Genomic DNA, 16,331 nt, shown 5'->3' on the forward strand with positions numbered 1-16,331 from the left:
AAGACAAAAAAAAAATCATAAAAGACGATCATAAAGACCCTGCTATAGACAATAATGCTCCCCAAGAGCTCTGCAGAGAGCCAGGAAGGTCATAGTAGGCATCACAAAAATTCAGGAATCCCAAGGCTTGTTCTGACAGGTGATTGGGTTCCACCTGAGAGGCACTGCTGGGCACGTGTACAGGGCTGGGAGAGAGTGTCAAGAGATGGCAGTGAGAAACAGCATGGTTCATGAGGGCTTCAGCAAATCCTTCCAGTTATGTTTCAGCCCAGAAATGAAAAGCAGTTGATATCTGTGGGTGGAGGAGGTGACTGCTGGGAATATGTCAGGGCTGAAGGCATATGCTGTTCATGGAGATGCCCCAGGCTCTCCAGGTAGCTCCAGCTTCCTCTACTGGATGACATTGTCTGCCCTGTCACATGTAGGACAGCCTGGGTATGTATCTCTGTGGTGGGTAGACCTTGGCTGGCTGCCAGGTGCCCACCAAGCCACTCTCTCATCCCTTCTCCTCAGCAGGAAAGGGAGAGAAAATAAGATGAAAAACTCATGGATCATTGTAGGTCCCTTCCAACTTAACTAAACTAAACCAAACCTATTCTTTCTATTCTATTCTATTCTATTCTATTCTATTCTATTCTATTCTATTCTATTCTATTCTATTCTATTCTATTCTATTCTATTCTATTCTATTCTATTCTAAAAAAAAAGAGATTTATTCCCTACTTCCCATCAGCAGGAGATGTCCAGCCACTTCCTGGGAAGCAGGGCCTCAGTGTGCACAGCATTTGCTTCACAAGACAAGCACCTTAATAATGAATGCCTCACCCCCCTCCTCCTTTCTCTTAGCTTTTATTGCTGAGCATGACACCATATGCTATAGAATATCCCTCTGGTCAGTTTGGGTCAGCTGTCCCGGCTACACCCCTCCCCGCTTCTTGCCCACCCCCAGCCAACTGGCCTTTGGAGGCAGGGGTTGGATAGACAGCCTTCCTGTTTGTTCAGCAAATGTTTTCCTTGTAGGCTGACTGGAGCTCCACAACACTTAGTATTGCTGCATTTAACCTGGCAAACAACACTAAGTGCATCTGCACTGTGAATAAAATGACTTCTTGATGTTCATCCACTCCTTCCCACTCACTCTCCAGCTGCAAGGTTCCATCCTGACTTTGACACTGGGATCTTCCCCTTGGCTTTCTCCTTCTCAGATATTGCCCTGAGCCCTACTTGACTCAGTCTCCTCTGCTTGAGTCCTCAGACCTGGAGGTACAGAATGTACAGCAGCTTGGCCTTAGTACCTCCTTTTGCTCTAGCAGGTGTCACATGTAAATGCAGCCAGGGGAGCATAGAGAAAGGCTCCAGAGTAACTGGAGCAAAGCAACTGTGTGTAATCAGAGAATCACAGGATCACAGAACCATAGAATCACAGAATGGTTGAGGTTGGAAGGGACCTCTGGAGGCCATCTGGTCCAAACCCCCTGCTAAAACAGGGCCACCTAGAGCCAGTTGCCAAGGACTGTGTTCAGACAGCTTTTGAATATCTCCACAGAGGGAGACTCCACAACCTTTCTGGGCAGTCCGTTCCAGTGCTTGGTCACGCTCACAGTAAAAAAGTGTATCCTGATGTTTATGCCCGCAAAGCATTTTCTTCTCCCACCTAAGCAAGCCTTGCGTCCCCAGGCTCTCCTCATGAGGCCAAAGCCCCTGGCCCCTGACCAGGGATCCTAGGGATCCTCTGCTGAACTTGCTCCGGTTTATCGTCGCCTTTCCTTGGTTCTTCCCCTTTCTTGGAGACTGGGGCAACTTTCCCCTCTCGTTGGTCACCAGGGAGATCCCCTGCCCTCTGCTCCTCAAGCTGGAGAGCCCCTGAGATGCATCCTTCCCTCTTTCGGGCCCAGTGGCACGTTCTACAGGTGCCGATCCAGGATGTGGCGTTGACCAGCAGGATTTCAAGCCAGAAAGTTTCCCTGAACTGCCAGTTCCTCACCAGCAAACATGGACAGCACCAGTGGGAAGAGGGGCGGGTGGGAGTAAAGGCCCACCAGTAAGAGGCCAGCAGGCACATCGCATTGCTCCAACACTGCTGACGCCATCCCAGCACAGGTTGCATGAGCGCTGGTGGCATTTTTCAGAAGCTCCACGGTCAGGAAGTGTGAGCCACAGAAGAGGTTTTCCCGTGGACACAGGAAGAGGAAGAGGGGACACGCACAAGGTGGTATCAGAGCATGCCGGAGCACGTGGTGATTGAGGGAGATGCTGCGGGAGCTGGGTTTGTTCAGCCTGGAGAAGAGAATGTGAGGGGGCACCCGAGTGCAGTCCTCCGCTGTGTGAAGGTGGCTCTCTGGCTTGCCAAGGCCTACCCTCAGCCAGAAAGACCTCGGGAGCGCAGGACCCAGGAGTGGCCTGGCCTCCTGTGTGGGCCAGCCTGGCCTGAGCTGCAGCTCCCAGGTGCTGGGGAGCTCTGGGACATCTCTGGCTCCCAGTGAAGCCTGTAAGGCGGGCGCAAAGCATCCTCCCCGCAGTGTCCCGCAGGGAGGAGCAGCATCGGAGGCTCCTGTGGTACGAGCAGTTACCATGACCTTGGGGAAGCAAAGAGGTCGGGGGCAAAAGCAGACCCAGCCAGGGCAGTGCTGCCAGGAAGGAAACCAAGGACAAAATGCCCTGAGCAAGGAAGCTGCCTGCACTGGCCCAGAATCCTTTCTCCTCAAGTGCTGGGTGAGACCAGCAGAGCCCCAGGAGCACCCTCCATTGCTTGGAGAGACGCTGTCTCAGCCCCAGAAGGGACATCCGTCCTCCTGCAGCGCCACAGCATCTGCATGGGAAAGGGCTGCCCCTTTTCCTCTGCTCAAGCCCCAGCACGGGGGTCCCTCCACCTCGCTGCAAGACCTTCAGCTCTTGCCGCTCCCAGACGCTCCTCCCACCCTGCTGGGTCCTGCAGATCCCAGGGATGGATGAGGAAAGCCCTCAGCAATGCTGCTTCTCCGGGACACGCTCTCAGAGTTGTGACTCTGTAGAGATCTAACCCTTCTCCAGCGACTGGGTGTTGTTTCTCATGCCCTCTCTGAATGTAACCTACCATTTGGCATCTTAGGCTTGCGCATGGCACCATGGTCTGTCCGGTGGGTTCAGAAGTACCGGATGCCAGCCCCGTGCTTCAGGCAATCCAAAGGTTCCAGGTGGCTGTGTCCTCAGTGTCCCGGGCTAAGTCTGCGATCCCGTAGGGTGTCCCCACGTATGTTTCCTCCCGTCAGGCTGCTGGGAGGAAGGGCCCTGCTCTCAACACACAGACTCAAACCTTGGCACAAGGAGGATAGCAGCAGTGCAGCTTTTCCCCGCCGTGTGCGTGGACCCTTCTTGGGCAGGCAGTGTGGTGGTCCCAGGGCATGAGGGAAAGCTCCCTCAGGCCACCAGTGAAATGTAGCTCTCTGAGTTTGGAGCAGCCTCGGGAGAGAAAACGGCGTTCTCACTGAGGCGGTGAGCCCCGCTTTGGGGCAGAAGGGGCCAGCGTGTCCTGGAAGAAAGGACACGGGTTGGAGGTCAGCCAGGACTGTCCCAGCAGAGGAAGGCAGTCCAGCTCGTGCAACCCATAACAAGCTGCTTTGGGTCCTTCTGCCAGCTCTTCCCTCTGTTGAACGTCTGGGTAAGTGTGTCTGGGTAAAGGCTGCTTAGTATGAGCTACAAGGTGAGAAACAGGAGAGGCAATAACTTACCCAGGCAGATTGACAGGCTGTCCAACACAGGGGTGAAGGGAGGCAGCAGCAGAGACCACAAGTGCAAGCATCGAACCACCGATGGCTGGGTCGTGAATGTACTCTGTGAGGTGCAGTGCTGAAGACGTTCTGCTGGAAACTTCATAACCAGGTCTAAGTATGCGAAAGCAAGATTCTCACAAGTTATCAGCCTGGGTCTTGTAAGAGAGGGCATGCCCTGCTTGTGCAAAGAGCTCTGCCACTCCCTTGAAAGTCCCTTTGAGTAGAGAGTGCCCGCTGGACCCGGAGGAAGGCTGCACATGGTGACGGCCAAGGAGACGGAGAGAGTGCCAGGCTCAGCCGGGAGCATATGGCTCGGTAAGGGTGGCCACAGGGGAAAGGCAGCATCTGTCCAGCAGGTCCCATGGTGTAATGGTGAGCACCCTGGACTCTGAATCCAGTGATCTGAGTTCAAACCTCAGTGGGACCTCCAGCTTTTGGCTCCCTCCGGGCTTTCCTCAGCATGTTTACACGGTAACAGCCTTGCTCTTGGGTCAACTGTTTAATGCACGCCGATCTTCCTTCCTTTCCTGTGCTCCCAGCCCTGGGACTGGCAACCGTTTCCCATCTTTGAACGGCACTCACAGAAAAACAGGATTACCGTGTGTGCGCCATTGCCTTTATTTCCACCCCTGACCATTGCTCTCTCCATTTCTCTGAGGATTTTCTGTCTCTCTTTTGCCCGCTCGTTCATTTTTGATCCTCTGCTGTCACCTAGGGAGCTCGACCCACAGCCGGCAGTGCTCCATGCTTGTGGGTACAATTCATGCCATGGGAGAGGGCTCATTCTCCCTCTTCCTTGCAGAGCACGTGGCCAGCTGAGGGGGGAGGAGGAGAACAAACCACCACAAGTCTCCAGCTATGCTGCACAAAGTCTTTAATGAGAAGGAGGAAATGCGGTGGCGCAGAACAGAGACCAAGAAACTCATCTGCAGGGTTCAGGGAGGCACAGAGCATGGCCCATTTCCCAACAACGAGCTCCACACAAAGCGCTTGCCTTTTCCCATTCTGCTCTACCTGGTGGCAATCCCAGCCCACCAAGAGCAGTCCCTAACTCCGGCACCCTGCCCGCATCAGCAGGAGGTTCAGCAAAGCAGCAGAGAACGAGCCCTTTCTCGAGCAGTGCAGAGCAGAGCAGAGCAGAGCCAGAGGAGGCATGGCGAGGCCTGCTGTACAGCGAGGAGCAGTGTGCACAGGTGCCTCCCGCCAGGTGGGAAGAGGACACCCAGCCCGTCTGGAGCAGTAGGCACGCTCCTGCTGCAAAGTCCCCGTCTTCCTTTGTGCTCCAAAGGGGATGATCCGCCGGCTTCAGCAGTTGAGGCTGCAGCGCGGGGGAGGCAGACACAGCCCTGCCCCCCCCAGACCAAGGGAGCCCCCAGAAGAGATGGGAACCCCGCCGACGCTGAGGGAGCTCCCAACAGCAGCTGACAGGGAGGATCCCACGGCTGTGCTCTGAGGGAAAGAGGTGAGGATGGGGCCCGGCAGGGTCACCACCACCGGGGAGGCCTCGATGGCCACTGTCGAGTCAGCGCAGCGGGCGACACAGGGCTCGCTGCAGCTGCTTGCAAGTGGGGTTGGGCCAGAGGGGCCACAGGGGCGTGGAAGACAGGGTCTGAAGCAAGACATCTCTCGGTGAGGGAGGCAAAGCTGAAACACAGAGCAGGCAGGGAGCACAAACCTCAGTATCAGTCTCTCTTTCTTTTCCTCAGCTCTCCCAGTGGACACTCTTTCTTTTAAGAACAGGCACTGTGCCCACAGCTCCCACAGCCCTCCTTGTGCCCTCTGAGCTGCACAGCGCAGGAAGGCTGACCCACTTTTGGGATAGGACCCAGCACAGTGGATTTAAAGCACCTGTGGAAAGACCGATCATACCCCCATCTCCAGAAGGAGCATTGCTGCATTGAAGAAGGCGCTGGATGCACTTGGCCATTTGGTTAGAGACCATCTGCCTAAGGCAGCAATTCTGGTGGCAGACCTCCTTGCAGCTGAGCCCCATTGACCTCTTTCTGCTTCAGAGAGTCCCCTTCTTCCCAGCTCTCCCCAGCCGCCATGTTCAAATGGGAAAGAGGTGACAGCCCTTGAACATTTCCATTGCAGGGCCAAGCTGAGGCAGCCCAAGTATCAACCTGAGTAGCCACCGTGACAGCAGTTCAGCCCGCAGGGAGAGATGGAGCGGACTCAGGCTTACCTCGTTCCTGAAGAAAACGGAGGCAAGAGGACGAGGATGCAGAGTGTGGAGCTTCACAGGCTTTTATGCTGTATCCCTGAGCCCCGGGGAGGCCACAAGCATTCCTTGCTCATGAAGCATCTAAACACCTAGTAATTGCCTCTTGCCAAGGCATCGTGATTAAGCCTTTGCCATTGGATCGGCCTCCCAGAGCACCTAGGAGTCATTGTGTTGTGGAAGAGTTGGGAAAAACCCGGACCTCCAGGCAAGCATGAGTCATCGTGCTGTGGACTTCAGTGGACACGGTGCCCCAGCCTCAGGCGTGCCAGGGATAACCGAGCTCATAGCCTCATTCCTCCCAGAGTGCTGCGTTTTTCAAGGGCGCATTGTAGCACCATTCCCGAGACAACTGGTGTGCTTCTATGGAATTTCGTGCTGCTGCTGCCTTCCAGTGGCCGATCAAGGGCCATGAGACTCAGTGCACCCCAGAATAATGAAGGGTCACCTCTTGAGAAGGGACCTGTGGAGGTCCTCAGGGATGACTTCCTGCTCCAGGCAGACTAAACGTCCCAGACGCCTCAGGAAGCTCTGGGCCTTGCCCCATCCACTGTCGGAGAGGTCACTGTTTCTTGGGCAGCTTTTCCAGGGCTGCACCGTGCTCCCTGTCACTTCTCCCACAAAGGCGGCCGGCATTTCTCTTGTTGCAACTTGTTAGTGTTGGTCTTGCCCTTTCGCGGTGCACCTCTCCGGAGGGTCTGGCTCCATCCTGCCACAACCTCCTGCAGCTGTTGGGAGACTGCAGTTCTTCACTTGCCTGGAATTTTCCTCTCACTGGCCCATCTGCCACCCTGGTACCAGTGACCTTGCAATCATCAAACAAGCCACGTGCCTCCTTCTTTCCTACCAGGTGTTCAGGCACAAGTGACCTCACAAGCACCTAGTGCTGCCAGGAGCCTACTCCGTCCCAGCAGCTACAGAGACAGAAGTGACCTTAAAATCAAAACGCAAGCCACACGCCTGCTGCTGGCCCAGCAGGCAATGGGGTAGAAGGGAACTCACAAGCACATAGCCCAAAATGTGCGTGCTGCTGCTCATCAGGAACACAAGCGCCGAGCGCAAGCCGTGTTCCTGCAGATGGCCTGTGGAGCCAGACGCGACCTCACAGTCAACATCCAAGCCATCTGGCCAGTCAGGTACTCAGGTAGCAGGGAGCTCACCTGCAGATACCCATGCCGTCTTCCTGCTGCCAGCTCGTGAAGCACTCGGACAAGGAGGGCTTCTGGAAGAGGAAACTCTGGATTGTCTTTGAAAGGTGACGGCAACTGGCAGAGGTTCCTGAGGCCTGGAGGAAGTCAACGTCACTCGTCTCTTCCAGAAGGGCATGAAGCAGGACCTGGGGAACTGCAGGCTGGCCAGCCTCACCTTGATCCCTGGGAAGGGGAAGGAGCAACCCATCCTGGAAACCCTTTCCAGACAAATGAGGAACAAGAAGGTGATGCTTTTTTTCATTACACTCTTTCCTAGCCCATTTCTGTGTGACTGTGCTCTCCTCTTTTTGCGGGGCTGTGCGTTTGTGTGTGTGTCTGTGTCTGTGTGTGTGAGCTGCTGGCCAGGAAACTTCAGCTTGCATCAAACCAAAATGGGGCACACCAATCCAGGTGTGGCGTCTGCAGTGCCAAGGGAAGGGCAACAGTCCTTTCCCCTCACCTTTCATCAGTGAGCTTGTGTTGGAAAGGAGCTTTCAAGATGACCCACTCTAAGCATGTATCCACCAAACAGGCATGCTTTCACCTGAGCAGGGGCTTGAGGCCTGGTCCCCACCCAACCAGCCAGGAGCTCTCACAGCTGAGCCTCCCAGGAGAGGACAGTGAGAGTGCCAGCACTGGTGAGAAGATTCCAGGGTTATGGGTTAAGCTCTGGAGGTGGACGGGAGGTAAACAGCAGGATTAGGAGTGAAGGCTGCCTGCGGGATTTGCAGTGGCCAAGCTGTGCTAGGACACAGGCAGATGGAGCCAGACTCTCCTGAGAGGTGCACTGCAAAAGGGCAAGAGGCAACAATCACAAGTTGCAGCAAGGGAAATTGTGGTGGGAAAAGAAGTGACGGGGGCACGGTGTGGACCTGGACGAGCTGCTCAAGAGACAGGGACCTCTCCGACAGTGGCAGTGTTCAGAAGTCGACAGGAGCCTTCTGAGGCAACTGGGAAGCTTGGTCTGCTCGGAGCAGGAGGTTGGCCCAGAGAACCTCCAGCAGTACCAGCCATCCCACATTATTCTGGGGCGCACTGGGTCTCATGGGCCCCTGAGGAGCCACTGAAAGGCAAGGCCTTGGAAGGCAGCAGCGGCACGAGATTGCACAGAAGTACCAGCTGTTTCGGGAATGGTAGCTGAGGAAAGACCTGTGGAAATGCCCTTGAGGAAAGCGGCACATCGGGGCTATGAGCTCTGTTATCCGTGGCACGCCTGAGGCCGGGGCACCGTGTCCACTGAAGTCCACAGCACGATGACTCATGCTTGCCTGGAGTTCAGGGTTTTTCCCAACTCTTCCGCATCATGATGACTCCCAGGTTCTCTGGGAGACTGATCCAACGTCCCTTTGTAGCTTGAAATGCATGGAATGGGCCACCCCATCCCTGAGCCAGGAAAAAAGGCCGTGAACTTCTGGCTCCCTTCCCTGCACCTCTCGTGAAAAGCAGGGCATCCACGCCTCTGGCGTCTGAGATGAACTTGCTGAGCAAAACAGGCCAGTTTGGGTGTGGGTCTCTTTCAGGTAAGGATGCGGGCATCTCTTTGGTCACAAAACCAGACTGTGGTAGAGCCTGATGAGAATAAGCAAGGTCCTTGTGGCCATCACTCCTGCCTGCAGGGGGCTTCCCTCCAGCCCACCATGGTCTCTCCTTGCCACTGAGCTTGGCCACATCCCTGGAGAGTTGCGTCTCTTCTCCCATATGGGATTGTGCAGTCTTGACCTTCTGCCTGAACTTACCCACAGTCTTGTGTGTGTCTATGACTACCCGTGGGGAGAAATGTCTCTCCGGGTTAGCCTGAGGACCTGTGCTGAAAGCTCTTGAGAGCTGACTTGAGGTGCCCTTCATGGTTGAATGTCACCATGATTCATGGACAAGCTCACCATGAAGAGGGCAAAGTGACAAAGGCAATCCATACAGTGGAAAACCTACTTAAAATCTCTGCACAGCTAGCCTGAGACCTCGGAGTTACTTGGCCTTTTGAAACTGGGACATAGATGAATCATTTCAACGTTCGATAGTATTGAAAAGGGAGTACAACATTTCAGATGAAAGAGGCAAAGGCTTAATTGCCAGCGAGGCCTTGCAAGCGGCAGCTACTAGGTGTTTAGATGCTTCATGAGCAAGGAATGCTTGTGGCCCCCCCCAGGGCTCTGGGACACAGTATAAAAGCCTGCGCGGCTCCAGGCTCTGTATCGCCCTCTCTTGCTTCCCTTTCCTCGAGGAACGAGGTAAGCCTGAGTCCGCTCCATCTCTCCCTGCGGGCTGAACTGCTGTCACGGTGGCTACTCAGGTTGATACTTGGGCTGCCTCAGCTTGGCCCTGCAATGGAAATGTTCAAGGGCTGTCACCTCTTTCCCATTTGAACATGGTGGCTGGGGAGAGCTGGGAAGAGGGAGGTTCTTTCAAGCAGAAGGGGATCAATGGGGCTTAGGTGCAGGAAGCTCTGCCACCAGAATTTCTGGCTTTAGGCAGATGGTCTCTAACCAAATGGCCAAGTGCATCCAGCGCCTTCTTCAATGCAGCAATGCTCCTTCTGGAGATGGGGTACGAGAAGTCTTTCCACAGGTGCTTTAAATCCACTGTGCTGGGTCCTGTCCCAAAAGTGGGTCAGCCTTCCTGCGCTGTGCAGCTCAGAGGGCACAAGGAGGGCTGTGGGAGCTGTGGGCACAGTGCCTGTTCTTAAAAGAAAGAGTGTCCACTGGGAGAGCTGAGGAAAAGAAAGAGAGACTGATACTGAGGTTTGTGCTCCCTGCCTGCTCTGTGTTTCAGCTTTGCCTCCCTCACCGAGAGATGTCTTGCTTCAGACCCTGTCTTCCACGCCCCTGTGGCCCCTCTGGCCCAACCCCACTTGCAAGCAGCTGCAGCGAGCCCTGTGTCGCCCGCTGCGCTGACTCGACAGTGGCCATCGAGGCCTCCCCGGTGGTGGTGACCCTGCCGGGCCCCATCCTCACCTCTTTCCCTCAGAGCACAGCCGTGGGATCCTCCCTGTCAGCTGCTGTTGGGAGCTCCCTCAGCGTCGGCGGGGTTCCCATCTCTTCTGGGGGCTCCCTTGGTCTGGGGGGGGCAGGGCTGTGTCTGCCTCCCCCGCGCTGCAGCCTCAACTGCTGAAGCCGGCGGATCATCCCCTTTGGAGCACAAAGGAAGACGGGGACTTTGCAGCAGGAGCGTGCCTACTGCTCCAGACGGGCTGGGTGTCCTCTTCCCACCTGGCGGGAGGCACCTGTGCACACTGCTCCTCGCTGTACAGCAGGCCTCGCCATGCCTCCTCTGGCTCTGCTCTGCTCTGCTCTGCACTGCTCGAGAAAGGGCTCGTTCTCTGCTGCTTTGCTGAACCTCCTGCTGATGCGGGCAGGGTGCCGGAGTTAGGGACTGCTCTTGGTGGGCTGGGATTGCCACCAGGTAGAGCAGAATGGGAAAAGGCAAGCGCTTTGTGTGGAGCTCGTTGTTGGGAAATGGGCCATGCTCTGTGCCTCCCTGAACCCTGCAGATGAGTTTCTTGGTCTCTGTTCTGCGCCACCGCATTTCCTCCTTCTCATTAAAGACTTTGTGCAGCATAGCTGGAGACTTGTGGTGGTTTGTTCTCCTCCTCCCCCCTCAGCTGGCCACGTGCTCTGCAAGGAAGAGCAACTGGCCTGTGTCCTGAGGTTACTGCCAGTTGAGGGTGGAGCTCCACACACCTAAAACAAGCAAGTAGGCAAGAGAAAGACCAAAAAGCCTTGGGGAAATGGAGTGTGAGTCTGTAGACTTGTGATCATGGCCCTGTGATATCTCTCAGGGTCAGCCTCCAGTCTCGCCACTGAAAGCATTCAAGAGTTGATCTCATGTCTTCTGCCGGTGTCCCCAGCGCATCTTGCATGTATGGTGTGAAAGCACTGACTTTCCACTGCCTGCCCTGAGTACCCCCTGGCAGAGGACAGAAGGAAGCTTATGAACCAGGCTGAGATGACCACACCTCCTGAGGTGGCAGGAAAAAAATGGACACGTGAGCTCAGCTGAGTTGTGCAGGGTGCCTTCACAAACAGGCAGGGACAAGTTGCCTTTCTGAACCTGAATCTCAGCCAGAGTGCTGGCATTTGGAAGTCAGGTTTATGCCTCCTTTCCTTTTGGTCATGCACCTCGCTTCTCACAGGTGCTTTGGAGGAAAAAAGCACGCAAGCTGCTCAGCAGTAAACCAAGGCCTCCCACATGCCAGCATGCAGCCAAGAACAAAGGAATATCCAGTGTCGCTGTTTAGCCTCCCAGATGATGCATTACTCTCCTCAAGGCTGCACCACCAAGACCTCTCAGCAGTCATTGCTGTTCAAGGTGCATGAACTTTGGGGCAGGTGGACGTCTTCCCCTGAATGAATGCTGTTGCTTCTGCTTTCCCTCTTGGTCCAATCTGTTCCCGGCAGCAAGCGCAAAGCCTTCTGCAAGGTGTCCTTCCTCTGCAGGAGACTTCGATGTCTGCCTGCCAAGCGCCCTTGCAGGGACTCCATGGGTGTCATTGTCTGGTTGATTCCCAGTTCCGCACAGCTAGGGGGGATCTGTCAGCCCTGTGAAAGGGACACTGGGGTGATTAAGGACTAGGCTCACCTGGCGTACAAGGACAGGCTGGGACAGCTGGGGTTGGTTAGCCTGGGGAAGGCAAGGCTGACAGTGCTGGAGAGTGGACACGTGGATTAAAGGAGAGAGATACGTCCTCTTGTCAGTGGTGCCCAGTGAGAGGTCAAGAAGCAATGGACAGAGGTGGAAACACAAGAAATGCCACACACGCTAACCCCGTTTGACTGTGAGCGTGGTCAAAGGTGGGAGCCAGTTTCCAAGGCAGGTTGTTCAGCCAAGTATTTAGATGTGTATGTTAATGCAGAGCTTTTGAATTAACTTCCTAGTCCTCTCAAATTTTCTTCAGAAACTTCATGTTAAAAACAGTCATGGCACTTCTCACTTTCATTGGTGTGATGGGAATAAACTCCAGGGGACGGGTATGGAGCGGGAAGGAGGAAAGCAGTGGTGTTCAGCTCTGGACGTAGGCAGTGTGACGGCAAGATGGTGTCAGGGTGGGCATTTCAGTAGGGAACAGAGCATGCGCGGTCACCATCCCCCTCTTCCTAACTCCACCAACTTGGAGCACTGCTATTGACAGAGTGGGAGTCTGTAAATACTGTGCTAACACAAACCCCACATAGAACCCCAGTGCCCAGAACGGTTTTTGACTGTCAGCAGAGCAAAGCAACCCTGGAATCAGGGGCACGAGAAACTTCACCCCCTTCCAGTAGAGGGTCTAGCTGAGAGAGACTCCTTGTGTTTCCCTTGCCCCTACAGGCCATAAGCTGCAAGAGAAATAAGGGTGGCTTACTTCTTAGTTACCAGGAACGTTGCTACACCCAATTCCAGTAAACTTCAGGTTGTCCCTGCAATGCTGGAGCCTGGACAGGGTAGGTCAGTGTCTCCAGGATGACTTCAGACCAGACCAACAGGCCTTTGAGCCTTTACATAAAGAACAGGCCTCCTCCCACCACGCTCCAAAATTCATAGCTGCCCTCATGCGGCATAGTCCGTCCCTTGACAGCCACCTCGGCATTACTGGTCTTCATTTGTACCCTGCCACAGGAGCATGCTTTTGCTGAGAGTGGCAGCTAGCAGCACCAGCAGTTCCAGGACTAAAAATGCCTCTCTCCGGACTCCTGTCCCAGCACCGCAGTCAGAAGGCCAGCCTGCAGCCCTGACAGCAGACAGAAAGCACTGGCCTCAGGCCGGTCTCAAGGCAGCGGGGAGGTGAGGGGAGCTGCCTGAAATCCCAGGAGAAAGCTGGGTGGTATCTGAGGAGGAGAGGCTACCTGCAGAAGGTACAAGGCACCCTGGAGCCAGGCTGGAGAGACCTTTATCAGCATTGGCCACGAATCGAAGCCAGATCAACTACTCAGAACATAGCTCTTCCACCAAAACAAGCTCTCTCCTGCCTCCCCCCAAGTCATCCACACCTCCCATTCATTCTCCCTTTGCCCCTCCACGCTTCTCCTCGGGCAGGCTCCACCTTGCCCTTTCCATAGATCTCTCCCACTCTCGCAAACCGTTCCCTCTACACACCAACGACCTGCGTGGCAGATGGTCTCTAACCAAATGGCCAGGTGCATCCAGCGCCTTCTTCAATGCAGCAATGCTCCTTCTGGAGATGGGGTACGAGAAGTCTTTCCACAGGTGCTTTAAATCCACTGTGCTGGGACCTATCCCAAAAGTGGGATGCGCTGTGCAGCTCAGAGGGCACAAGGAGGGCTGTGGGAGCTGTGGGCACAGTGCCTGTTCTTAAAAGAAAGAGTGTCCACTGGGAGAGCTGAGGAAAAGAAAGAGAGACTGATACTGAGGTTTGTGCTCCCTGCCTGCTCTGTGTTTCAGCTTTGCCTCCCTCACCGAGAGATGTCTTGCTTCAGACCTTGTCTCCTCTCCCACACCCTTGTGGCCCCTCTGGCCCAACCCCGCTTGCAAGCAGCTGCAGCGAGCCCCGTGTCGCCCGCTGCGCTGACTCGACAGTGGCCATCGAGGTGGCCACAGGTGACCCTGCCGGGCCCCATCCTCACCTCTTTCCCTCAGAGCACAGCCGTGGGATCCTCCCTGTCAGCTGCTGTTGGGAGCTCCCTCAGCGTCGGCGGGGTTCCCATCTCTTCTGGGGGCTCCGCTGGTCTGGCAGGGTCAGGGCTTTGTCTGCCTCTCCCCTGCTGCCGTCTGAACTGCTGAGCACTCCCACCACACTCCAAAATTGCATAGCTGGCCTCATGCAGCACAGTCCGTCCCTCGACGGCCACCTAGGCATTATTGATCTTCATTTGTACCCTGCCACAGGAGCATGCTTTCCTTGCCACGTGCAACCAGCCGCAGCAGCAGCAGGACCAGCTAGCTCTGTGCCAGGCCAAAGAAGCCTGTCTTTTGGCTCCTGTACCAGCACTGCAATGAGGAGTCAAGCCTGGAGCCCTCCCAACAGGAAGAAAGCAATGGTCTCACTTTGTCTTTAAGCCGTAGGGAGGCGAGGGGAGTGGCTTGAAACCCCAGCAGAAAGCTGGGCATTTTTTGAGCAGAAGAGCCTACATGCAGAACATATAAGACACCCACCCTGGAGACAGGCTGAAGAGGCATTTGTCAGCGTTGGCCAGGAGCTGAAGCCAGATCAGCTGCTTGGAAGGCAGCTATGCTCACCACTATACCCACCCGCATCGCACCTGTGGGCAGTGCTGCCTCCTGCTCCTCCCCTTCACAGAGTGGCTGGCCTCCTCCCTCCAGCCCCCCGCACACACACTTCCTCGAGCCGCTCCTCATGCTCACCCTCTCGACTGCAACCACCTCCCACCCTTGCTCTGCATGCAGACAGGCACTGCCAGATGCACCACCTCCACACTTACTCCTCAAAACTACTTTCCAAATATTCCTGCTCCAGAGCCAAAAGGGAATCGGAGCTACTTTCATCTCGTGATGGAAATGATGGCTTTTGTGGATCACTTAACATTTTGGTCCATGCTCAGGAACTGGACAATGCTTGCCAGTGCTGGAAAAAAGCTCTGGTCTTACCTATTCCACCAAAACAAGCTCTCTCCTGTCTCCCCCCAAGTCATCCACACCTCCCATTCATTCTCCCTTTGCCCCTCCACGCTTCTCCTCAGACAGGCTCCACCTTGCCCTTTCCGTAGATCTCTCCCACTCTCGCAAACCGTTCCCTCTACACACCAACAACCTGCGGGGCAGTCGTGGTCTTTGCTCAAGGGTTGACACCACCCTACGTCCCCAAGAGGCTGGAGGTGCTGCCGGGACGTCACCATCTTTGCTGCAGGAGCGTCCCCACCCTAGTGGTCACAGCAGCCTTGGAGTCCCCCTCAGATAAATTTGAGAAGCAAAGCGCGGTCTAATATACCGCCCCACAACTGCCACCATCCCTGGTTGTCTCCACACAGCTGCCTTCCCTTCTTCCCCGGAAGCAGTCGAGACCAGCTGGGGAGCAAAACCATCCTCCCCGTGGCAGGATATCCCAGATGCCCGGCTGAGGACAAGGCGCTGGGAGCTGCAGCTGTAGCCCCTGCGGTTATGCCTCTCAAGGCCTCTGGAAGCCTGGCACCAGGTGCCTGTCATACTCAGTGGAGGTCTCAACTGCAGGAGTGAATGCTGGCCCTGAAACTCCCAGGGAGTGAGGTGTCATTGCACAGGGCACGTGATCAGCAGGGCAGAGAGGGCTGGAGCAGGTAGTTGTGGCCGAGTGGTGAAGGCGATGGACTAGAAATCCATTGGGGTTTTCCCTGCGCAGGTTCGAATCCTGTCAACTACGAGGAGCAGTCCCCTTTTGGGCTCCCTGCAATTAACCAGGCTGCAGCTGTGGGATTCGGCTCCATACTGTACCTGGTGCCCAGGGAGACAGTAGAACCCAATTGCCTTGCAGCACTTGTCCTCGTGTCCCCCCCAGCTCCCTGCCCCCTCCCCTCCCCGGCCGCACGCACACCCCCCCCCCCCCCCACCCCCCCAAAGCTCCTGGATGCATGGGAAATCCTACTCCCTTTGACAGGGTAGGCAAGTTGGCAGAAGAGAATGGACCAGTGCTGAGTAGGAGCCATGAAAAGAAGTCTACTGTTGTTGCTCGTTGAGCAGAACTTAAAGAGACTGACCTCGCCACACATCCCAAGCAGCACAGCCCCATCAGCTGTCTTCCCTACACCTGAGACTACAGCAGCTTGTCTCCGACGACAGCTTCCGCAGGATGGCTGTCATTGCTAAAGATGAAGGGAAGACACCGCATGGATCTGGGATCTTGCACTCACAAAGTGCCCCTCAGTTTAGGTCTCACAAAGGCAAACTGGTGTGGAGTAAGAGGCAAGTCGGGGGAAGAGAAGGCACCAGCTTCACCAGGTGGTGACTGTGCCATCAGGAGGCCATTCCCTGCCATCACAGCCCCTGATGGGTGGGATAGAAAAGAGCTGGAGGCTTCCCAGAGGGCTTCTTTCAGTTCCATGCCCAGCTGCTCCCAAGAGAGCGGCAGCAGAGAAGGGGCTGCTGGTAGCCTGCCTGGGTGTTGCAGCACCTTAAGGAAAAGGGAAGCCCTGAGGGGCCCATTCAGAGAGAGCCCAGAGAAAGAGAAGGAGAGAAAAGCCCGTTGCTGGTGCATGGTCTGATCCCCGCCGCAGCCATGCCACTGAGGGTGGCGGAAGCAGCGCAAGG

The 16,331-nt window shown here is 55.6% G+C and overlaps 2 non-coding genes across 2 annotated transcripts; both read left to right on the forward strand.

The window, feature by feature from the left end:
• Positions 1-4,104: 4,104 nt before the first annotated feature.
• Positions 4,105-4,176, forward strand: TRNAQ-CUG (transfer RNA glutamine (anticodon CUG)). Its single transcript has one exon. It is a non-coding gene; the product is annotated as a tRNA-Gln (tRNA).
• Positions 4,177-15,364: 11,188 nt separating this feature from the next.
• On the forward strand, positions 15,365-15,447 carry TRNAS-AGA (transfer RNA serine (anticodon AGA)). Its single transcript has one exon. It is a non-coding gene; the product is annotated as a tRNA-Ser (tRNA).
• The last annotated feature ends 884 nt before the right edge of the window (positions 15,448-16,331 follow it).

This window comes from Pelecanus crispus, chromosome 7 (assembly GCF_030463565.1).
Source record: "Pelecanus crispus isolate bPelCri1 chromosome 7, bPelCri1.pri, whole genome shotgun sequence".
Classification (NCBI taxonomy): Eukaryota; Metazoa; Chordata; class Aves; order Pelecaniformes; family Pelecanidae; genus Pelecanus; species Pelecanus crispus.